Source organism: Sander vitreus, chromosome 5 (assembly GCF_031162955.1).
Source record: "Sander vitreus isolate 19-12246 chromosome 5, sanVit1, whole genome shotgun sequence".
Taxonomy (NCBI): Eukaryota; Metazoa; Chordata; class Actinopteri; order Perciformes; family Percidae; genus Sander; species Sander vitreus.
The window spans coordinates 19,844,068-19,870,584 of NC_135859.1; positions in this window are offsets into that span (position 1 = coordinate 19,844,068).

The following is a 26,517-nucleotide window of genomic DNA, read 5'->3' on the forward strand; positions in this document are numbered from 1 at the left end:
CCTCTGATTAGTCTCCTGTTGTGGAAACCAGACTATAAAGAATGTACAAGGCTCAGTTTATCATGGTAGAAATAAAGCTGATAGAAAAACCCAGGGAAGACCTGCTTGGCCACATATTGACTCATTAGCCCATTTTCATCCGTACATCTTTCATGACTGTTTTCATCCATATTGTTTGCCTGTTTTGGAAACTGGCTTATACAGTTTAACTAAATATTGAAGAGTCTGGTGGTGATAGCTCTAGGCAATTTTAAAATCACAAGGAGAAAGAGCTAAAAATATTTGATATAGATGCAGCTTTTTCTGCGTAATTTCTTCATCGGTGTTTAAAAGTCTAAAAGTGCAAGTAGGCAGGTAATGAATTCCTGATGATTTGCTCTTATTTAAATGAAATACTGAAAATAAAAAATGATACAAACCGATGTTGCTTAGAGTACAATGAACAAATGTAGAAGAAAATTTTCAAGGCAGATTGGTCAATTTTTTGACTGTGATAACACACTTCCCTCCTCATGCTTCTGCCCACACGATCTGTGTGTGTCAGGGTGAGTTTGTGAATGTGCGTGTATGTGTGCCTGCCCTTGAGGCAGCTGTTCAAAGTAAGATTCAATGCTTTTATTTCCTGGTTGATTTATGTGGTGACGTTTGCCTTTGCGCTCACAATCGCATTACTGGAAAGGACGGAGGGCCAGGATTCTGTGTGTTGTCTGCGTATGTGCGTGTCTGTGTGTCTGTAAATCAGCATGCAGTGATGTTCTCAAATAATAAGGCAGAGAACAGCAGACATTCACCCTAGGGCTGGGATGGTTACCGCATTACCGCAATACCATGGTCACGTGACCCCTACCGCGGGTCTGAGCTCACCGCACTCATCACCGCAAAAAAACAATGGCCTGCACATGTGTGCACGTTGTTATGTGTCATTGATTCATTGATTCTAATGACATGGATTGTGTCTGATGACATTGTGTCTTGGATTCAAAAACAAAACTTATAATCAAAAGATGGAGCAAATCCGACCTTTCGCGATTTGGGGAGCGCAATGTTCCATGACACATAATAATTTGTGTGGCCTATATGTGAGAGTACCTGTGTAATGTCTTGTATCGGAGAAATGTCTTTGCCTTTCCTTCTGTGTATTACGGTAGGAAAGGCAAAGACATTTCTCCGTTCTCAGCTGAGGTAGACACATTAACGTTGCAGTGTTTACCATTGCACAATAGCCTAGCAGCTAACTTTCCTTCTGTTTATAGCTTTATCCCGATAAAACGGCACGGTTGAATTTCAGTCTGCATGCACGTTTCATAGACTAAAACAGAGCAACTTATAGATGGTAGAGAGAACAACAAGTTAGCGAACTGCCGAGTCGCCCTCTCGGCTCTCTGTCTGCTCAGCTGCTAGACAGGCTGCACTTGGGCTGCAACATGTTGTAAGGTTTAAGCAGATGTTTTTTGGGGGTAACGCCCTTCACTTTACCAATAGAAAAGCCACCGTGTCTTGAGAAGTTCTAGCTTGTTGTTTTATTGTACTTTTAACTCACTGTACATCATCTTTACTATCTCTTTTTCCTCTCTCTTTTCCTCACAGCGGCACTCATAAATGTGCGGTATACTAGCCGCAGCCGAGGTGGCGCGTGCCAATGTGATGTCAAAATGACGTAGATCTCACTGGCGCGCCCGGATTTATAGCCAGAGTTCGCGCATCACTTTATTTTTTCCAGCGGCGCACAACAAAGCGGAAAGAGGATGCCTGAATGAGCTCGAGGGTAACCGGATGCCAGGACTCTCAAGTCTCTGCAAGTCTCTCTTGTAAACTTACTGGGTTAAGATTAGTTATTTTATGGTGAATGAAAGGCTTGATCCGACGAAGTAGGTCATCGAATCAAATCGAAGCATTGATGGCAATGCTGCTGCCAGTTCTGCCATTGTTTACCTTTTTCTTCTTCTTCTAGTCTGTAGAAATAGCAAAGTCGGTAACCTTTCCTCATTAGCGCCACCTCTGTTCAGGAGAAGACTGCAACTAGTGTCACGACCACCATGCACGAGTATAAAGAGTTACGGTGCTCCCGTGACATCACATTTGCGCACGCCAGCTTGGCTGTGGCTACTGAAAAAAGGCCTATATACGCTACTCTCCGTTACCGCTCGCTCTCCTTGCGCGACCACACGGGCACTGACGTCACTCACTTAAGGCACCCTGCCATTCTCGCTCTAACTTACCCTACTCTAGTAAGGGGGTTGCGGATTTTTTTCTCCATAATATGACAATTTCTTATCATACATTAAGAATATTTTCTCATATGGCCACTTCCAACATACATTGGTTACATGCACATCCAAAACTGCCACACTTTGTACACAGATATTTATTTCTATCAAATTGTTGGTCAGTTTTTCATATCTGTGTTTCTGCCTCTGCATGTGCCTGCTCACAGTGCCTAGAGTGTGATTTTTAATCACATACAGGTTTCTAATGAACCACTTCACAGATGCAACAGCTAGACAGAAAAAAAGGGAAGGTAGTTAATAGATCATGGAGTGAAAACTAATGATTAATAGCTCTGTATCAAACATTGCTCCAATGTAATATCCTCTTGTGACTGTTGTGGCCACTAAACCCAAACAACACATTGCTGGTAGAATATTTCAAAGTGAGATAGAAAAAAACATAAAAAAGAGTGGTGTACAGTAGAGGTCTTCATGGGTCCAAAAATGTGTGCCTGAACCCAAAAAGACCCAGAAATGTACTACCCGGCCGGATGCGAACCACAGCCGTGTATTATTTCTAACCTGGGACCCGGACCCATGCAGAACCTAGAAATGTCGAATTTGAACCCGAGCGGACCCGGGAGACAAAGACCAGATTGGCACAGATTTGAAGTTAACGTTATTTTCAAGTTGTCAAAATAAAACTCTAAGACGATCAGCACTGTCTGATCTCCACTTGAATATTACTAATAATGTTAAACAGACCAGGGACCCGCGGTAATAGAATGGGGCTGACCCGGACCCAGTTAACTGTACAAACTGTGGATCCCAAGCCATATAGATCCCTGGGCAGTTCTCGGGTTCTAGGGGAATGCTAGACTGGGTAAAACCAACCTGATCTGCTGGCGATTTGATTTTGCCCTGCAGCTCAGGCTGGAAACCTGTACGTTTATCTATCCTGCTTCCGTTACAATTTTGCGGGAACCAATCACAAACTGGCTTATCCACCTGGCGCGCTATTGGCGGGTTTAACACGATGACGATAGAGAAGCAACCAAGCAGCTTTTTGTTTACATTCAACATAGAGGCCACCGAAGCGCAGCAACCTGTTGATGCAGCTGTCGCTGCTACGTCACCCGGATCGTTGGTCTGATTGGTTGAAGGACTATCCAATTGCGTACAGAGTCATTTGAACTATGCCCGTTGATCACACCTCTTGTGCAGTAGAAAATGCAGAGCAGACTCCCCAGACTAATGTTCAATCTTAAAAGATTGAGTTTGGTATGGTGATAGCCAGACAAGGGGAAAGCATGACTGAGGTTACTATGGCAACTCCATTGTGGAAGCCCAGATTAAAGGAGCCATTATAGTGTTTTTTCTGCTACTTCTGCTTCTAAACATTTTTTTTTAAGATTATTTTTTGGGTCTTTTTCCTTCATTTGATAGTGACAGTGGACAGGAAAGGTGGGTGAGAGATGGGGGATGACACGCAGCAATGGGCCGCAAGTTGGACTCGAACCCGGGCCGCTACAAAGGACTCAGCCTACATGGGGCGCACGCTCTAGCTAGTATCGCCCCATGCTACTCTTTTTTTCTTCAACATTTATTTTTAATATATGTTCTGTGGATACTTTGGATTGCAAAAGACATTGACCTCAAGTGCCCTTTGTGCACATGAGTAAATAAATGTTTCCACCTTTTGTCTGACTTCCTCTCCAGAGCATTAGTTTAAAGCCATTTGTACAGTCCTCTCTCCATGCATTTGTCCTCTAGACATACAAAACCTAACATTGTCTCACAGAGTTAGTGTAAAATGTGTACAAATCCTTCCTCAGCAATGTCATCTTCAAACTGATTGGATCCCTATTCATAATTTATCTCTAATGGAATAGTTAATGAGTATTTGTGTTTCACTCTTCATCACTTTGTCCAGGCCTGTTTGTCTCACCTCATCTATACTGCAGGGTTATTGAAACAACCAAGGCTCAATCAGTGGGGGGTATTTACAGTTGCTAAATGCTGATGGATCAAATTATTGCAGGATACATACTTAATGATACTTTTGATGAAAAGGCAGTTAGCACACTGTTCCTAACCTTCAAACAGCAGTTAGTTTTGAATTTGGTAAATGTGTAAAGGGTGTGTTGAAATTAACTGTCCTTCAGAAGTTAAATTTGATCAACAATTAATTTGTAATAGGGGAGAGAAAGTAAGATTCAGATTTTTTAGATTTAAAGCTGCACACAAGTTGTTTTTAATCACATTATTGTAACCTACACAGGGCATAAGCTATAATTTATTTTCAATTAATTAAGCGTAAAAGTGAGTTTCTCTGACTAACTTGTATTACATTATAGACCGATATATACTTCTCAGCATTATTTTATCCAAAGTACTACACTTTGCACTTCCAATGCAGCATATTTTCTTCAGTAGTTTTGGCGTGTGGATTCAGGCCATAGCTTTTGCTGTATTAGCATCAGACTTAATTCACTGAACTGTACAAGACCAAATAACAGCAACAGTCTTCTAAAAATGATACAAAACAGCCCTCAGCCAATGTAGCCTGCCTGGTTATTAATGGAATTTGCAACCTGTGTCACACACACGCACACGCCCACGCCCACGCACACACACAGTATACAGCATGAGACTTATTTTCTGGTCAGTGAAATACAGTTAGCAAAGCTTCACTGCACTAGCTTACGCAGTTAGTGGCCCAATGGGTTCAGGGGATAAATGGGTTGAAATGAGAGGCTAAAAGAGAAGAAAGAGAGAAATAGATAACACTTAGTTAATTGTGTGTAACAGACCAAAGCAATGATCAAATCACTACCAGCCAGTCAACGCCCCATGTTGCCACATTCTTCTGTCTCATCAACACTGCAGGTTGACATTTAATTTGATGACTAATTTAGTATTGACTAGTTGGAACTTTATCTGGTAATACAGATACTGGCACGCACCAGTCTTTTCTTTGTCCGTTTCGCTTTGTGCAGTAACCATTTTGGCTGAGTCTGTGTGCCCTTAAGCAGTATTTTGACATTAGAATGAACAGTGGTGTCGACCCATTTCTCCCTCACACCCTGTCTTTGTCAAGCAAGGTCCCAATTCAGGGGCTACATACATACATACATACATACATACATACATACATACATACATACATACATACATACATACATTCATAAGTCCACTGTTCTAGACTGAGCATGTCATTACAGAACAGAGGTTCCTCCCAATGTGGCAGAAAATGCAGCTTTCTTTTTCCTCAAATTTGGAGAACACAACTGGTAGTTTGTCTTTTGCAGCCCTCAGAATCCCATTTACAATGTGGTCAGTTGTTTAAAGGTTTCTGACAGTTGTTCTTATGTCCAGATATATCAAGTGCCCAGCTCATATTTACCAGGTGTTTGTGTTCAGGTGGTCAACCGTCACTTGTAAATATATTACTTAAACTAGACCAGTGAAACATCCTCTGCAGGATGTAAGTAATTGGAGATGATTATACATTTTACTGTTTGATGTTGTTATCGGCTGGAATATGTTGTCATTAAATAAATATTACATACATGTTAAGTCAATGTTCATATTGTAAACTTATCATGGAACTGGTCCCAGTTAACCACATTGTTCTACCTTGTGATAAAAGTTTTTTTAGTTTACAATATGTTGAGGAACTCTGTAAGGCATAATTAGATGTAGGTTGCTGTGAAACTGGACCATCTGGGACAGAGTTGGAGGTTGAGCCTGGCTCTAAGCTCTCTAAAGAACTCACCTTAGTTGTCTGTATACGTCTCATGCTCTAGCTTCTGTATCACCATATTACTGTCTCTATCTTTTTTTCCATTCCAAAAGTCCTCTAATATTGAGTTATAGTTTCTTCTTTTCCCTTTTGCTTCCTTCCTTGTCAATAGGGGCAATCTTTGACGAATCAGCACGGAAAGATGATGAGGTGTTTCGCCTTGCCGTGGCAGATCTCAATTTGAACAACGAGATCTTGGAGACAGAGAAGATCACCATCTCTGTGGAATTTGTTGATGGCAACAACCCCTTCCAGGCTGTGCAAGAAGGTAGGATGATAATACTATGTTGTCTTTGAGTTCTACATGTGTGCCTGGAAGCAACAGGGCCTGGCAGGTGCATCAGCTTCAAAGTCCTTTTCGTGTTGACATTAAAGTATATTCGAAAAGAAGACATCAAATTGCTTCTGGGCATGATTCCTTTTTGCTCCACTAATGCTCTGAGCCAGGGTCAGACTGAAATGAAAAGACTTGCTTCAACATTCATCCTTTCACTGCTTCCACTCTAATATAATGCTGGATAGTTTAATGAATGCATCATATTTTAATTTTGATATCTTGTGAGTAAAATCTGAATCTGCAATGTAACCAGGTAAATGTAGTAGTACAGTGTTTTCCTCTGAAGTAGAAATACACAGTAGGCCTAAGTCAGTAGTATACGGTTGAGTTGCATATTAAGTGCTTTGAGGGCCTTCTGTGAGTTATTTTGGGTTACAATGGTTCTGGAGAAAGCTGCAATCAATACAGGGGGCCAAGCAATCGGCCTGTTCCAAAAAGGCACTGCACTAGTTGCACTTAATGCAAGAATTCTGGTGACACTTGCTAATCATATACCGTTCTCGCCTCATTGTAGAATTGTCTTATTGACTAAAGATAAACCAAAACCAATGGATTTAAAGAGACAACATGAAAAATGCCAGAACTTAATATCCCTTCAATGATTTAATTAACTGATAATCAAATACAAAGGCCCCATTATCAACACCCGAGCACACACTGAAATAAACACACACACACACACACACACACACAAAATATTAGCCTTGGCTGAGAGAGTGAAGGACAGGGTAGAGAATACATGTAAGTTTATTTGCATTTAAGGCATTAGGCTGCATGCCTATAGCAAACAATGATGGCAGAACTGTAAGTATATCTTTTTTTCAGAGATTGGCTCAGAGGACCTTGTGTAGATGTAATGTATGTGTGTTTGCCTTGTTAAAGTTTTTTTTGAGACCAAACGCTAATGTTCGCGTCGGCCTTGGAGTGAAAGGTTTGAATGCGAAAAATCATTAATGGATATTCTGCATTGCTGTTTAATTTTTACATTTTGTCCCCGGTGTGAAAAGTCCTTAAGGCTGTTGCTTTGATATAAGTGCATTGCAATGTTGTTTGGTAGTCCGGCTAAACTCTTTGAAGTCCCATTCTGAGTAGTTCTATTATCTGGGCCCTGTGTGCATGAAGGATAAACACTGTTTGTTCCTTCCTTCTTTATTTTGAGGTCAGTGAGCAGCTTATGTCTTTATTGTCTTATTAAGGATGTCAGCATTGTGTGAAATAAAGACAAAAAGTGAGTAAAGAGTAATGTGACAACACTGCAGGAGGCAGCATTTGAACACTTGTTCCTTGACTGAGCAGACTGAGCCAACAGCATGTTCGTGAATTCTGCAGTATGTGTCGTTTTCTGTCCTTGCATTTTTAGCATTTCTTACATTATTGGGTATTTTAAATGATCCTTAGTCGGGATTATTGTATTACTTCTTGTTTTAAACTTTTTTTTTTTATTTAAGGGAATGTTTTTTTGCTGATTGTGGACATTCTTTTTTAGCTATCGCATACATCACATTCATAAATATAGACACAGTTACAGCTTGGAGCAGCCAGGCTGGTTAGTTTCTCAAAAGCATACAGTATCTATTGGCAGTACAGGATTTATTAAGGACAGATCAGATGCCACTTTTTGCTTGGGACTGCTAGTTTTCAATGACAAACTGTCCTTGCTTCTCAGTTTTGCTTCTTTCATCCCTGACTGATTAAACTTCTGCAGGCCGTCAAGTCCCTCACTCTGTTGACTCGTCTGTCCAAATTTGTGGGAGGTACAATAAATACTTCCCCATGTTCTTGTCCGCCTGGTACAGAAGAGACTGCCTGACTCATTCCCCTGCCAGTCTGCCTGCCAGTCTATCTGTGTTGTCCACCTTTTTGTGTAGTTAGCTGGCTGATGAATTGATTGCCTGTCTCCCTATCTGTCTGTCTATCTGTGTATTTGTCTCGCTAACTGGTAACCTGGCTAGCAAATCAATTGTCTTTGTCTCTGTCTTTCATGTATTATGGTTTTAGATGTGTTGCTTGGTGCCCCTTTTAGCAGAAACAATCGGTTTGAAAGATTTCAATATTTAAAAATGTCAACGCTATTAAGCTGTGCATTTTCTATATTAAGCAGATAATTAAACATGAAAAAGGTCAATGACATCTTTTCCTTTGTGCGTGTTTGGTGAATTACATTAAGTAGTTATACATTATGAAATAATAACAGATGTTACAGTTACCTTTCACTAGCTTAGATTCTGCTCATGAGACATGCAATATACTGCAGACAGTGTTGAAAGTGTAGTTAGAAAAAATATTATTGTCCTGGCACTTAAATGACACTGAACAGCATGTCCTCTCTAAGGGCTAGATTTATATACATGAAAGCGTATAGGGATAATTTGCACCTTGCCTTTGATTCAGTTTGTGCTGGCAATCTACATGTAATTAGCACCTGATTTATAATGTAGTACTCATTACGCAATCAGCACTTGAGACAGTCTCCTAGACACATTCTGTTTAAAGCAGAGCTCAGTAGGTGCAGTTCAGTGGTGGGATGAGGCGGAGATCATCAAGCTTAAAAAATAGATCATAATGTAATAATGCTGCATTGAAAAACCAACTAATTAAGTAGATAGATAGATAGAAAGATAGATAGATAGATAGATAGATAGAAAGATAGATAGATAGATAGATAGATACTTTATTCATCCCGAGGGAAAGTTTAGGCATCCAGTAGCTTAGACAACCATAACACAACAAACACATAGACTGTGTGCAATGGTGGTAGTGCAAAAGAAAACAGTATAGGGATTGATCAGTGCAATAGCTTATTATTAAATATTAAAGGGATATTTCACCATTGGAAAGATTAATATATCTTTAAATTGGGTCACTTATGTAGTAGAAATGTGAAATATTTTGTGAAATTGGTGGCTTCTAGGCCGAGAAAAGCCATAAAATGTGTTTTTGGCTCATGTGGATGAAAGACACCAAATCCCAGAATGCCCTTGCTTCGCTGCTTTAGAGTCAGAGCCATAGAGATATAAAGAGTTACGACACTCGTTGATCTCACTAGCGGGGTGGTCACGTGGTTCATGTAAGCCTGTATACTTCCAAACACACACAGCGCTGTCATGTTCTACTATGGGACTGACAGCAGCGATTGCGATATTGAATGGTAAATATGAATAAAAACACATACTCATGTACTTGTTTGATTGTTATTGCATATTTGTAAATGTCAGTTTTACATTTGGAGTGGTAGGGTGACAACTGAAAGCTATGTATAGATATGTTTTTAAGTTTTGGAGGGAAAGCTTCACGTCCGTGTTAGCATGAGTAGCACTAGGCTACTGTCTTGTATTGTCCTTCGTGTCATTGACTTGTTTAGTTTATTTACATTTTGTATTAGCCTGTCCAAACACGTTTGTTCTGACATGTCTGGCACCCCACCCCCCGTGCCAGTTCACGTTAAATGACATCACATAGTACGCGAGGGTCACCGGGGGACCCAAAGCTCAATGCCAGGCCAATGCAAAAACGTCAAAAATAAACTAAGTCCGGGGACCCGAAGGACAACACAAGGGTTAACCCTTAACCTTACTACATCTTTTTTTAAATCAAAGATGATTCAAGATGTTCTTTTTTGCACGTCTGGACTATTGTATTTTCCTTGATTTTGCTTGTAATTCCGATTCACTTACCCGTGGTCAGAGAGCGATTGAGAAAGCAGAGTAGCAACAGTCCATTCAGCGTTTAGTGTCCAGCCCACTTCTTCTGATGAGGCAGGAGTTGACCACACAACCATGATAATTTTAAGACTAAGCCATACACAAAGTATCACATATATTAAAGAATAACAACTCATTACACTTGGATGAATACATTTTTTTTATTAAACAATGAGTGACACAACAAGAACAAGTACAGAAAAAAGGAATACAGTGGGGAAAGGAGACAATTTAAAAAATGCAATACAAATAAGATTTACTGCTGGCACCGCTGGTTATAAAACCCTTCAGCAAATGCAGATTCCACTGCTTAAGATCCGCACATTGCAAAGGAGGATGCAGCATGTAAAGCTGGAGCCAGGAGTTTTGGGGGTTAATGTTTGAGATGCTGAGTGTTTACTAAAACAAATCCTCTCCACATATATCAGGCTGAGGTTTGTAGAACAAAAAACAAGTGGTATTTGGCCTCTCCATCCCCGGCACACTGTCCGCAGCCTCCAGTTGCCTCTTATTTCAGCAGCCAGCAGCCACCACCAGCAGCCGTCGCCAGCACCAGCTAGGGTTGCTCGAATATGGAAAGAAATATGATCATAATTATTTCGGTCAATATTGAAATCACGATAATTTAACACGATTACTTGTTGACTTCTGGAAAGATGTTGCAATTATTGAACTTAAAAAACAGTGGAAAACATTAAATAAATCAACAGTAAAAAAAAAAAAAACAACTGTGAAATTTGCCTTAATACTTTTTCATATTTAAACTTATGTCATTGTCATATGTCACTTACTGATCTTTTTTGTGTGGAATAATTTGAATTCATACATGTAATCCAACAGCCCTTTCAAGGGTATAATTAAAGAAACGCAACCTTTCTAGACACACAGTACTCAGCTGACTAGCTAACACCGTCAGGTTCAGCAGATAAAACCTAAATAAAATGTGTCCTTAATCAACCTTAATGATCCTAGTAATCCAACATCAATAACTAACTAAATAAAAGTTGTCAGAGATTCACTACTGAACTTCGTAATTGTTGGTGTAGCGATACCTTCACAGCTGGTGAAGTCACGCTAACAAACGAGCTAACGAGCTAACAAACTATATAAAAAGTATATATAATTACGCTGTGCACTCATAAAAATAAAGATCAGTATATGCATCATAAAGGGCCTCTGATAAAATACAGACAGTTGACAATTCAAAAGAGGTAGCTATTTAATCAACTTACCTCAGAAGTTACTCAACGGCCAGCAATGAAAATGAATGATGTCTGACGCCGTGAATGGATTGTTTGGAACTATGCGAGACTACATACCCCAGAAGTAGGCGACAAAAAGCATACAACGGAGTCCAATGGGAGTGTCGCCACTCTGTCTTTCTCTATTACTCTGTTTAGAGTCTACTGCCAAGCCACGCCTACCGTTTACAGACAGACATTCAACCATATACACAAAACAACGTTTCACCGTGGCTCAAGTGGTGTTACACATTTAAAATAAATAAAAACGACATTATATAAAAACGACATACAAAACAGGCTACATTTAGTGCACACACATGTATAGGCTCTGTAAAGTTCAGCTAACGCATACTAGCATTAGCGCTTGGTGGGCTGTAAACACAGAGTATGAAAACAGCCGTAAATTTGTGTGGAATGTAGAATGGTTGGCATTTAACAGTCACAAACTCCACCAGCAGTAGGCAGTTAGTTGGATACAAGCACCAGTCCGTGTTAACACAGCCCACCTCCACTAGTCTTACCCGGCGACAGAGCAGCAGGCCTGGTAGCTGGATAGTCCGGTACACTGTTGTTCAGCCATGTTTCCACAACAACAAAAACACAGCAGTCTCTGAACTTGCGTTGGAAGTTTCGTTGAAGTTGGATGTAGTCCAGTTTGTTGTCTAATGAGCGGACACTTGCAAGCAGGATTGATGGAACAGGTGGCGAGCTAGCGTTAGCTTTCCACCTAGCTTGCTCATAGTCCAGCCCCGTCCAGCCCTCGTTCTGCGTTTCACCGCTGAAGATGTCACCTTACCGGCTAGCAGCATGGAGCGAGACCGCAGGCTCAGCTGCTAGTCTCAGTTGCAGGCGAAGCTCGCGCAGTGTCGACTATTCCGTCTGTAATAAAGTTTCCTTCATATTCTCCGATCCGTACCAATGTATCCCGGTGGTACACATGTGCGGTAGTTTGAATGAACATAATTGTTGTAAAAATGTTCTGCTAAGAAGCCAGTTTAGCGAAGATTCAAAATGGCTGACACTCGTTTTGCTTTGGAAAGCTTTGTGTAAAGACAACAGTCCAACCCCCTGTGGGCGGGTTGAAAACATGCGGAGGTAGCTCCTACTACTGGCTGTAGTCCATTGCCTCTGGACAAAAAATCTTCTGATGACACAAAAATCGTCATTTTACGTCATCTGAAGATTTCTTTCCAGACCCACAATACAGAGATCTCTCGTCTCAGTGGGACATGAGGGAGGGAAGCACGGTCATTCGAAAATACTACCGTGTTTCTACTGATACGAAGCTTAATGCTAAATAGGAGAAGTATCCCTTTACATATGTCTATGAAAAGACAAGAATGTAAACCTAATAGAATTAGAATTGCTTGACAGAAAAGAAATAATATACGTTAAGAACAATATATAACAGGGAATAAGTTATAAGATTGTAATGTTATGACCAGAGTCCAGATTGTGTAGGAGGGCTAATATAGCCTATAAGACAGTCAGGTGTACACCAGACAAAGATACAGTATAATGGTGGTAGGGGCTGAGAGAGACAGGCTCATGCTGAAAAGTCCATTTCTCCCCTCCCCCTTTGTGTGGTATTGAAGTAACATTCTTCCAAAGAAATGTAGCCTTTAAAAATAAGCGGTACATTACATAAGAGGGATAGAGTGCAGCAGGCACAGCAGAAGCCCAGAGTGGAGTGTTACAGTTATATATATATATAGGTAAATCGGCTAAATGTAGGATGAAAATAGCTCAACTGCCAGCCTATAGTTATTTGTGTTTATTGAATATCAAGTTCACATTTATTGAACTTATACTTGTTGACACAAAGTCCTTCAACAACTTGTAGCAAGTGTATAACTTAATGAAAGACCAGTTTAACTCACATATGTGAAAAAGTTTAATCACTAACACAAATATCCTGTTTAGGTATTATGACTAATCAGGGTTTTCCCTCGTTTGGCGAGGAAGGGATCACCAAAATTAAACTTGAGGAGCGGCTATTCCCCTTCACTTTAACCAGCAGGTAGCAAGCAAGGCACAGGGATTTGGATCAGGTCTTGAGGAGTCGTAGCATTTATTTACTGACAGATAAACTGTAAACACTCGGCACTGCTACGTTCACAGCTATAACGTTACTGCTAGCTTAGTCTTGCATTGCCAGACCTAACTACACAGTGCTGTGGAGTAAGGTCTGGCTACTCCATACATACATACATTCAGGCATTGGAAAAAAAGTGTTTTGCATTTTTTTATTCACAATCGTAATCGTCCTGGGCAGTGCTAATTAAATTACATTTAACCATGTATCCAGCTAATTTAAATACCTCATGTTGTCGAAGTACACACGGCGATACACTGGTAAGAGCTCTTACCAGTGTATCGCCGTGTGTACTTCGTCCATTGCAATCCCAATCCCGATCGGTCCCAAAATGTCACAGTTACAGTAGATAGTAAATGCCATAAACATGTAAGTCTTTACAACCATTTCCTGAAAAAACAAGAAGGCCTGCCTTGTAGCATGATCCACATTTTCTTCAAAACCTTTACAAAACTTTTTCAGCGTGTAGTTTGTTACCTCGAAGTTTGTTGTTGTTTCCTGAAAGCGAACAGAGTTTGAGAACGGCAACACACAGAGAGCGGAAAGTGAGGGGCGCCAGCTGTCAGGCAATTATCCTGGAAATGTACTTTGGACTTCCGTTGATACAGGCTAGTGTTAACTAAATACTCACCGACAAACACACCTTCCTCACTCTTTCTACTGCACTGCTCGCTAGCTTTAATTTGTTTAGCTCACCATAACCTTCCTTTTTTAATATACCTCCACATGTTCTTCAGAGGTGCAGGATTTTCCACATAAAATTAAATCCTGCAAATCCTGTTAACCTCAGTTAATCCAGTGAAATGTGCTACTTTTACTCATAATATTTACTATCAATATTTGCGTGATCTTTGTTCAAAAGCACACTCTGGCTCACTCCTAGATATGATACATACAGTAGGGGAATGTAGCAACACAGAGACAGAAGTTAATATATTGTCGCTGTCGGGCAGAAATCTTGTATCTCCATATTTTGTAATTTCAATTTTTTTCATAAATCAATGCTATTGATCACCCTTAACGTCTGTAGGTTTTACAAATATGTAAACAGTGACAAGTAAAATGTAATGTGACTTTGTCTGAGGTAAATAGCTAAATAAAATGTAAAATAAAATTGAAAATTGAATGATTATTCAAGGATCATTTCTAGTTTTAAAGTGAGAGAAAAATAATTCAAAAAGGTTTGAGTCCCAAACATCTTTGTCTAGCCTGCAGCTCTACATTACCACTGCCCTCTGTTCTAAAAAATATATAAAACCCTCTCACCATCCAATATATAACATTTATTTATGTTGACAATTAAAGGGACTATCAACAAACTGTATCACATACGTATATATAAGATATTACAGGAGGAGTCAGATAATAATAGTTTGGATATTAAAGAAAAATGGGAGTTGGAGATGAACACCATTATCTCATATACAAACTGGGAATCATCATGCAGAGAGGGACATAAAATACAAATAGTCCCATCTGGAAGGAATTCAAATGGAAAATCAAAATGAGATTCTTCAGGACTCCTCTTGTCATATCAAAATTTGGTGGTGCCTTGGATCAGTGCTGGGGGGCTGTGGCCTGGTAGGAGACCACACACACATATGATGAAGATGTAGAGGAGAATAGTCAGGCATCATTACTGAGAGTCCTTCTTCTAATTGATAAAAGCATGATAACAGTCTTCTGGCTGAGGCCGCAGCCCCCCACGGCAATACAATAGAGGGAAAAAGTTAAGGAGGTATACCACATGGAATGTATAACCGCAATGTTACAACTAAAAACAGAAGTATTTCTGACTAAATGGTCTCCGATTACTACATACTTTTTCAAATGATGTAACCTAAGTGTTAGTGAAACAATTCTTGTGAAGTGAACACTACTATTTAATTATTATTATTATTATTATTATTATTATTATTATTATGTTTTGTACACATATATATATATTCTATGCTTATTTTGTGTTGTTTTTGTTTCAAATTCTTTAAATTTGTCTCTTCCTTGTGTTGCTGGGGGAATGTTGCTCATCCCTGCGAACTACGAGTGGATGTTAAGGTGATGCTGAAATCCATTGACTGACCCCGTAAGACATTTATGCCTGTATTGTGTCTCTTCACAGTTGACTGTACTGCTTGATTGCAAAGCATATAAAAAATCCCTTTACCACCATTATACTGAAGAGAGTCATGAAGAATGGCACATCACAATTAGGACTGCAGCTATCGATTATTTTAGTAATTGAGTATTCTACCGATTATTCTATCGATTAATCGAGTAATCGGATAAGAAATACTTTTGTTTTATTGAAGAGCAATAATATACAATAGTTTGGTTTAATTGTATTGCCTATATTGCTTACAATATCATCTCTCAAAAAACTAAACATATTAAGTGCATTTAAGTGCCATATTACTTTTTTTTACATATTTTAAAGAAAACATTTTCTGAAATGCAATAACAACCTCAAACTAAGGCATACATTAAACATACATAAACATTACCTTAAGTTGTGTTTTCAGAACTACAAGTTTCAACCTGAGACTGATCTGTATATAGGCCTATATGTAAATATGAGTTATACTCAAGCTATTTTCATTTATATATTTGATTACAATGCACACAGCTCTGTTACATTATGCTAGTAGATCGTCGATCAGCTGTTTCTCCGTGAAGAACGAGAGTGAGAGAAAATGGTGCGCAACAATCAGCTGTTTTTCCGGCTCTTTAGATCAAATTGTGGTCACCACTACGTATTTTCTTGTCTTTGTTTTTGGTAGTTGTTGTGTTTGGTGTAGTTTCATCGTCCATACGACTCTGTGATTTACTTTTGTCAGGTCCACTTCGTGGAATGGATGATTAAGTAAGACTCAATGTTTTCTGTTGACATGCTGAAGCACTGACGTCGTGCTATTATTGTGGTAAGCTAGTTCAATTTTGCAGTAGACACACAGTTTTCGTTTCAATTACATTTGAACTGATTCCAAACTTTGGACACTTTCTGTCGTTTTCTCCAGCCTGTCTCTTCTCTTAGCCCCTTACGCTCTTTCTTCATTTTGTAATCAGTCTTCATGGCATGTGTCGCCAGCACCGTCAGCCTGGTGTGCGACAGTAATAATCCTCCGCGCGGAAACACCGTGAGCGATACAACGTTGGTGACATTAATTAAACAAAGCTTCGAGGCAAATCATTTTGCATCGAGGATTTTTAGTAATCAAATTATTCGAGTTACTCGAGGAATCGTTTCAGCCCTAATCACAATAACCATATCTCTAACAATGCAGACCATTGCGTGCGTGCATCAGCCATAGGAGTGCGTTAAGAGGCTTGGATTAAATCTCCCTCCCTCCCTTTCTTCATCCTGCATGGTACTTAATTTTGGATCTGCTCCTGTCACTTATATTCACATTTCACTCCCTACACCCTATCCCCCCATTGCCATAGTAACCGGGATAGACATTAATTAGGGAACGGGTGGGGGTTGTGTGTGTGTGTGTGTGTGTGTGTGTGTGTGTGTGTGTGTGTGTGTGTGTATGCATGTCAGTGTGTCCCCGTTCATGTCCCCATCAATTAAACCAATGACAATCACCTAATTGAATAACAGTCTATGGAAAGGTGGGGGGCGAGGAAAAGCAGAACAGGAGGAGACCACAGGAAGGAGGGAACTCAATAGTTGTCTCAGCTTATTTTTCATCTCAGCTTAGTTTGACACACAGGGCACACCGCCACATTTATGCACACACTGTCACACTCACAGATAAAATAAATGAAAAAACTAGACAGAAAACTGAATAGTCTTGACAGACCCTACTAGCATCTATGACTACCTGTTAGTTCAATGTTTCTATACTTTGCCCTTTAAAGTGGGAGTCCCCATCAAAATGAGAAGCAGTTTAGTTTAGTTAGCTCTAAAGAAATAATCCCAAATATAGAATGCACGTGTATGACTAATAGAATATGATTAATTCCCTCAGTGATTATACCTGCAGACAGTGAAGACTGCTGCACAATTCAGCACAGAATAAAGGACAAAAATCTTCACAATTCATGGGGGAAATGTTTTTTTTTTTTAAATAAACGTCTGTGTGTCTTAGATACTACCCTGCCAATTTTATAATATTATAAAATATTATATTTTATAATTAAAATATAAAATATTAGATTTTATAATTATATACATATATTGGTAGCAATTTGTTTAAGTCGTTTATTAAGCAAAAATGCCAAACATTTGTTGGTTCCAGCTTCTCAGAATTGAGGATTTGCTGCTATTCTCTGTTTTATGTCATTGCAAATCGATTTTCTTTGGGTTTTGGACCATTAGTCAAACAAATCAAGCTATTTTACAGACTAAAATAATAATTGATTAATTAAAAAAAAATCATCAATTAATTAATTGGTAATACAAATAACTGTTGCTGACATCCCTACAGCAAAGCCTTAAACATTTGTTCAAATGTTATTTTGATTATCTCCTGTAAATGGCGCCTGAGAAGATTCAGCACCATGCTCGATGCTCAGTGACATACATTACACCAGAAGTGTACTAGTTACTGTTCTGTTCACTAGTTTATGTACTTATTATAATCTAAGCACTTTAGTCAACTCTCACAGTATTTGTGGTCTGGACTGGGAATGCATTGTAAGTGCTGCCTTTGTAGAATATACATTTAGATTAGCCTATTTGCAGCAAAACAGTAAGCCAAATTGCAAATGCATTCTGCAGTCCAAATGTAGTTCTACCCAGGTGTGTATATAATCATGTCAAATGTATTTCATGACCTTTTTTGCACAAAGTATTTGCTCATAGTAATGTGCTATAAAAAAAGATTGTGGTGAACATTCTTCAGTAGCGGTAAAGATTGGTTATGAGGGCTGCTAATGCAAAACTGGATGTGTATAAAAAATGATAAAATTATCATCTTGTTAAATTCTTAATTAAAGTTTCAATGGATTAGAGAGACTGAAAATATATTTAGATGATGTGTCATCTTTTCAATTGATTAATTTTGACACAGTGGAACTCGTGATTCACAGTAACGATGGAGTATAGTTCTAAAGTCAGCATGAAGTAAATGCCTTAAGGGAGTGAGAAACACTTGACACCATTTGTGTGATGAGACTAACTAAGTCAGTCAGACTGTCATATTGATGAGTACACTGTGATAATGTAAATGTATAATGTATAATCCACATTAAAGAAAAAAAAGTTATTCTAAAAAAAAAAATACACACATACACCCCCCATTCTGAATATCGTCTTCATCTTACTAGAATCTTTTTCTCTCTCACTCTCCCTATTTATTTGTTGAAGGATTTTCATTTAGAGTGCAAATAAATAAACGCACTAAACATTATAGACTTAGAATTAGATTTACTGCATAGAGCGACAGCAGATCATGGAATTAAACTTGACGTTTGAGGTTTGGATCAAACTGTCTTATTCTGTTTTCATCTTTCACTATTGAATGCTCCTAGTTAAAAAAAAAACTTGTGATACAAAGCTTTAAGCTACATTAAGCATTCCTTATCTACTGGGGGGTAGAACATTTCCAAAGCAATCCCACAGAAAATCATTTTTATCAAGTCGTTATGGCTAATGTCAAAACAATTTGTTTTGTTTTGACATTGTATTTCCCTTCTTACCCTTTTGAGAAAAAAATACAAAAAACGTGTCTTTAGCCTGCTAGATGCTTAACTAATAGCCACTGTTTATTTTAGATCTCTGCTGTTTCATGCTTTCATACACCTTAACATGGCTAAAAGCTGCATAGAGCTACATAGTTGTTGATACTCAGTGGTTCAGCAACACTAGGAGGGATTTAATCATCAACTATTGCTTAATGCAGGTTAAAAACTACCTTAATTGAGAGGAATCTAACTTTTCGAAAATGATTAGATGTTATGCATCTATTATACTAAACTAAATCCTTATTTGAAAAATACAAATTTTTTAACCAATTCCCCCTCTTGAATCTGTACGCTCTATCATGTATTTTTCATCAGCATTGTTTCATTTACTTTTGATTAACACAACGATTCAGTGTCCTCCGATGACATGACTCAGAGGACACATTCAGACTTGTTAACTCTGAGGATATGAAATTGGGCTGGACTGTTAACTGGACTTATCCTTACTAGAGCCCGACCGATATATCGGCGGGCCGATATCAGGCCTTTTCCAAACTATCGGTATCTGCATTTATAATGGCCGATAAATGAATATTTAAAAAATAACGACGAAACACCCTTCAACCATGTTATGAGTGTTGGCGTTGCATAGTTTGTCCACCAGAGGGTGCTCTACAATGTCCCTGTTGACAACACTCGTGTTTAACCCTTTAAGTTTGTGTTTTTATCCATTTTATTTATCAGAACTTAATATATTTTGATGTTCCTCTGTTCTGTTGTGACAATAAAACAAACAAGTTTTAAACTGCATTATCATATTATTTTAGTGAGGACTCATAAATAACTACAAATAATTAATGTTAGGGAAATCTGTTTGTTTTGTTACGCGTTTCATGGCTTTTTTTTTAATTATATATATCGGCCGATATATCGGAATATCGGATTTTTAAATCACAGAATATTTGTATCGATATCAGCCTTAAAAATCCTTTATTGGTCGGGCTCTAATCCTTAAATTCAATAAATTAGCTCAAGTGTGAAATGAATAAAGTGTTGTTTTATGCTAGTTTTTGGTTGTTTTGTGGAAACTGTGTCTGCATTTGTTTCTGTGTTTGCTCTCAGATTTGCAATGCAGTTCAGAATATAGAGGCTACTGCAAGAAAAACGTGTAGATTATCAAAAAGACATTGGATCATTGATGTTTGTTTGACTGCCGATGTTAGCTAGTTAGCAGAGCTAATGTTAGCGCACTAACGTTAGCTCTGCCAGCTAGCTGCAATCATGTCCGATGGCAGACAGAATTGCAAAATAAAAAGCAATCCAACAGCACATTATACAATGTAAACAAAGACACGTTTTCTTGCGGAGGCCTTTATAAAATGAGCAGAGGTGAAAGTTATTATAGTCCATGGATGTATTAAGAGAACGTTAGTCTAGCTAGTCATGTTATGATGGGAAGTGGAAGTGACGATGCTCTTCTTCTTTGTTTTTTGGTGAATTTCTGTAGCAGAAACAGCGCCGCCTATAGGCCTGGAATATGAAGTAGCGCATTGAGTCATTTACAAATAGATCCGTTTGGACGTAACTATTCTTGAAACGAATCCAGGAAAGATGGGTAAAAAAAAGATTGTTTTGGTACGTGTGGACGTGGCCTAAGTCTTCATCTGTGGTGGCATTTCAAAACTAGGGTACATTTTATGTTCAAACATATCTAGTCATGTAGGCCTACTATACTATGTTTGTTATACATCTGCCTTCGTCTGCCAATCAACATCATTCAGTCAAACACATCTGCGCCATATCTGTATACTGACCTCATGTTATTAACTTTATATAATAAAGCAACACAATCATCTTTAAGGTCATTGGGCTCTCCTTCCTTTCTGCCTCTCAACCCTCCACATTTCCCCCATAAAGCAGACTTACACGGAAATAAGCTGCCATGGAAACTGGGGCCACAATTCATTTAGCCTTACACCCCATTCTCTTTCCTTGCCTCCCTCTTCCATGTTTCTGTCAGTTCTCCTCATCTGTGTGTGTGTGTGTGTGTGCGCTGTCTGATGTGAATGCACAGAACAGTCTCGTTAGCTGCCATAGAGACCAAAGACATCTCATTTTCTGAGGTCGTTCCATCACTGTTCCAGCCTGGAAGCCCTCCTTCTGCTGCCATACTCTCTTCATTTGCCCATTTATCTAACTGCCTAACAAACAACTGTATACACAGTCAAACACATGCGTGCACACACACACACACACACACACACACACACACACACACACACACACACACACACACACACACACACGTACACAGAGATGCACTAATACTGAGCACACACTGGCTTTCTTGATGCATTGACATTCCCCTGCTCATTTTTCTCCACTAGATGTATCCTTCCTCCTCTCTGCAGTAGTCATGGCTAAATTGCAAAGATGATAAACTCTCTGTTCTTTTACATTGCCCTCCATTTTTCCCCATCTCTCTTTTCCACCTCATCTTTACATCTCTCAATCTTTGTCTTTATTCAGTGATAAATTACAATTCAATTAACCTCCCTACTAAATATGGGGGTGGAGGGGTGGTTGTGAGAGGGCCGTATCCATGGCAACACTCACATTTTACAAGAGGCAATATGATGCTATTTTGTTTGTGCGAGTGTGTGTGTGTGTGTGTGTGTGTGTGTGTGTGTGTGTGTGTGTGTGTGTGTGTGTGTGTGTGTGAGATGGGGTCCAGCAGCTGACAGCTGGGTACAAACCAGATCCAGATCCAACCAGACTTCTGGAGCTTTGAATAGTGTGTGTGTGTGTGTGTGTGTGTGTGTGTGTGTGTGTGTGTGTGCGTGTGTGTGTGTCTGTGTGTGTAGCTGGTGTTAGGCCTGTTGAGTGGTTAGTAGATCCTCCTGAGAACCAAGGAAAATAAGTTTTTTCCTAATCATATTTTTTGTGATTCCATACCTGTTTAATGTTAAAAAAAACACTGCACAATTTACACATTTTAATTTAAATTTTTTATTTTTATTTTACAGCATGTCCACTGTAGTGGACAACATGATCATTTGAGTACGAAAAGAGACAATTTTGGTATACATTTTACCAGATTATAGAGTTTTATTAACCAAGAATACATACATTTTGGGCTGTAGAGTGATCATTATCCAAGAATACAGACATTTTGATTACAAAATAGACACATTTATCATTCTTGAATCCTTTTCCTTGCATTTTGCAAGGATATCTTTACTATTAAGTATTCAATTGGACTCCAGTCTGCACATGTTGTAGGGTCATCTTGACACAAAGGAAGCCCAGGTAACCCAGGTGCAAATCTGATATGAAGGAAAACATGATAATAAATGATAGGTAGTAACAGTTTAAATACTCAATGCAGTTGAATTTAAAATTGTTGAACTGCATCAAACATACATGTTACTCCTGGCCCACAGAGGGTGACGAGTTTCCTGCTCATCCCTGTCTGTATCTGTGTCTGTATCTGCATCTGTCCCTTCAACTGAGCCTTCTGCATCATCTTCCTCTTCTTCATCACCGTCTTCTATCACTGGTTGAAACTCATCCTCATCTCTCTCATCATCTGACAACTCCAAATCTGAATCTCTCTCAACTATTTGATAAATAATTCTTTCTGCTTCAGTTCTGTTTCCTACGACAATGTGGAGTCATTATTAACATGAAGATAGTCCTGATGTCCACTATAATTGACATTCATAAAATAGCAAATTTTTCAAAAGACACATAATTTAGTTGCTATCAGAACTAAATATATGATTCCTAACACCTTAATGAACAAGAAAATATATGATTATCACAGAAACAAAACCATAGACAAAAAATATTTGACTCACCTCTCATCTTTCCATAAAATGTGCTTGTTCCTATGCAGTCCATTTTGGATTGAAAGATAGAGGCAGTTTCCAGCCTCCCAGCCAATTAAATGACATATCACTGAAAAGCCCAGGATGTCCTCTGTACAGTACAGCAGGAATTAAGAGACTTGCACAAAAGATTCCAAGGAGAGGCATGACACTCCAATGTCCATTACAGTGGACACAAGTCAATGGGCTGGGTCTCAGGAGGAGATAGAAAGTGTCATTTGAATAGAAATCAAAAGTGCATCTCTATTGAAATGTTTCCTTCCTCTCCCTACTGAGCATTGACCAGTGCACACTCTCTCTGCCTTTCTCTCTCTTTCTGTTTCTCTGTCTTTGTGTCAATCTGTATGGCTGCTTGACAGCTAACTTCCACTCTCTAAATACACAAAGACAGTCCTTCACTGCAGATGGAAAAAGATCACTGTAAAATTATTTTTATTTTTAAAACAATACAAAAAAATAAAAGATGATTTTGTTGTGGCTTCTCTTCTAAAGCAGTACTGTCATTCAACTGAAAACTACGATTCTTTTGCCTTTAAGACTCCACATGAAATATTTTCTTTAAATTTACATTCAAAAAGTGTTGGACCAGGTGAGAAAGCACATAGACCTGCTGGAGTGATCACTCTTTCTCTCCTCCCCTCAATACGCAGCACAGACAACACAACAGCCCCTGACATTGCTCTCATATGTCACTGTTTCCCCTCCTTGCTGTGTTAAATCTACTAAAATACAATAAGAGGCACTAACAAATCATTTGTTTGTAACTCTGACAGGTTTTTATTTCACTAGTTGTGCATGGTTGCATTATTTAAGTAATGAGGACATCAGTCTTAATAGTATTGCAACATTGAGCCATACAACAAATCAAGCTGTTTAATACATTTCCCCTGCCTCATGGTGATCTGTACTACCACATTACACTCTGCTGTTTGACTGTAACAGCATGACAGCTTTACATGTATACTTTCTGGATACACGAAAACAGTAAAATTAGTTTAAAGAATTGTGTGGTATATTTGAATTCTGCTGTTTGGTAGCCTGCCCCTTTAATTGTTTCCATTTGACTGCATATACAGCATACTTCATTACAACATACTGTAATGGCTCAGTGGTGTATTGCACACTGTGCACAAGCCAGAGGTGCACACACAGAGATGTGAAAACAAACATGCACGCACTTACGCATAGTAAAGTAGAATCAAATAACTGTATTCACTGGAGGATAAAAAATGAAAGTAACTCCCCCTTAAGAGCATTTGGCTTGGTGAAGTGCTATTTGACCAGTGGACAAAAAACTCAATAAATTTATAAACAGCACAGATATACTGTGACAGTGCCAGTGCACACACATCAACATACACACACACACACACACACACACACACACACACACACACACACACACACACACACACACACACACACACACACACACACACACACACACACACACACACACACACACACACAATGCAAGTAGAAAGCTACCCCACACTAATGCTTGTGTTTTATTAGAGTCATAAAATACACAGGCAGAGACCAGCCCAAAAACTTGATTTGATGCTTTTTGGATATAAAGTGCTCTCTTGTGGTCTCTCTGCTTTTGTTCAGTGTAATTGAATTCAAGGTTCTATTGGCATGAGAGCTGACTGTATTACCAAAATCCAAAATTATACAAATAATGTTTTAGACTATGAATTTTGTACACACACACACACACACACACACACACACACACACACACACACACACACACACACACACACACACACACACACTGCGTGGCCTCTATTGGCTTTTCAATTTCTAAAGCCATTTAATTTACTGCCGCTTCCAACTTTCACACAGAGGAACAGGGGGATGAAAAAGTAATGGGGAGAAGGTGAAACAACAGGTACAGACATGGAGGAACATGATGTCAGATATTTCTGTAATTTATTATAAGATGATAAAAGTTAATATTTGAATTTAAACTTAGACTTGTTGGAATATCTGCTGTAGTTTTACAAAAGTGTATCATGGCAGAAAAATAATATAATCTCATGCAACGTTTCCTATTTGCATAAAAACAAAATCAGTTTTGTGTTTTTTGAATAGTTAGCTGATAGGGCAAGTGCTGACAAGTGACATGAGGGGCCGTGTTTGTGTGATGCAGATAACTCAGTTCATTGCAGCTGTGTGGGATGAGATTAATTCAGGAGATTGTCTCTGCCTGGGTGAGTCAGTTTAACACAACACAACCCCTCTCGAAGAAGGAAAGACACTCATCCAGGCAAGTTTATTTTCATTCTCGCGTTAAATGCAACACGCAGGGAAAAGGAGACTTAATGTTACTGGCTAGGCTAGTAGTTAATTAGTTAGTAGTAGCTTTAGTAGTTCATTTGCCCATTTATCTAACTGCCTAACAAACAACTGTATACACAGTCAAACACATGCGTGCGCACACACACACACACACACACACACACACACACACACACACACACATGCACAAACAACAATGTTTCAGGATCAGGAACATGGAGAGAAGTTAGCTTTATGACACACTTTAAAGGAGAATTTTTATGTTAATCTTGATCGCTATAAACGTGTGTACTTTTGATTGAAAAAAACCTGACTCGAATCAGTGCAGGCAACACGGAGAAGCTGCAGCTACGTGTATGAGCTTCCACTGAGCTAAAACGGCAGTTGTCGGGGCAAGTTTTAGAGTGCCTTTGTGCCTCTTAACAGACATAAAATGCAATTAAAATGTATGTGCAACATGAACGGGGCCCTCACGTGACAGCAAGATGCGTTTTCAACTCAGACATTGTTTAAATTCACCTACCCTGGTCCCTGTCTCGATCCTGCCAGTAGCTAGCTTGCCCTGCTAGCTGATAGCCGTTAGCTGCTAGCTGCCGTCCGGTGAGTGTATTCAGCCAGGCTTCTGTGATAATCATCCCGATAACAATCCACGGAGCGGCGGTGGTGTGGCTATGTTCTCCAGGGGACAGATCATGTCACGTCTTGAAGTTTATTCCCCCCTAAAAAAAACAGTAGTGCGGTAGTAGCTGCTAGCTGCCCTCCGGTGAGTGTGTACAGCCAGGCTGTGATAATCATCCCGACTACAATCCACGGATCCACCAGACCACCGGTCGCTCGGAGGATTTTTGTAGGCTGCTTGCCTGGCTAAGGGAACTACCACACAGATCAACACTGACAAGCCTCCTACTCACCAACACCAGATCGATCACACACAAAATGGATGAGCTACAAATACACACGGAACTGCTGCGTGATGATTTTCACAAAAGCCTGGCTGAACACACTTATCACGGACGGCAGATAGAAGCTAACAGCTAGCAGCTAGCAGCTAGCAGCTAACAGGCCAAGCTACCCACCGGCAGGATCAAGACTGGGTAGGTGAATTTAAACAATGTCTGAGTTGAAAACGCATCTTGTTGTCACGTTATGGCCCTGTTCATGTGGCACAGACATATTAATTAGGGGTCCAAGCCTGAGTCTGCATGAACTGGCGGTAGCAAGAGCTACGCCGTTTCGCACAGCAGGGCTGTGGAACCCTATGGTTTTTACTAAGATTATTCATCATCATCATCATCATCATCATCAT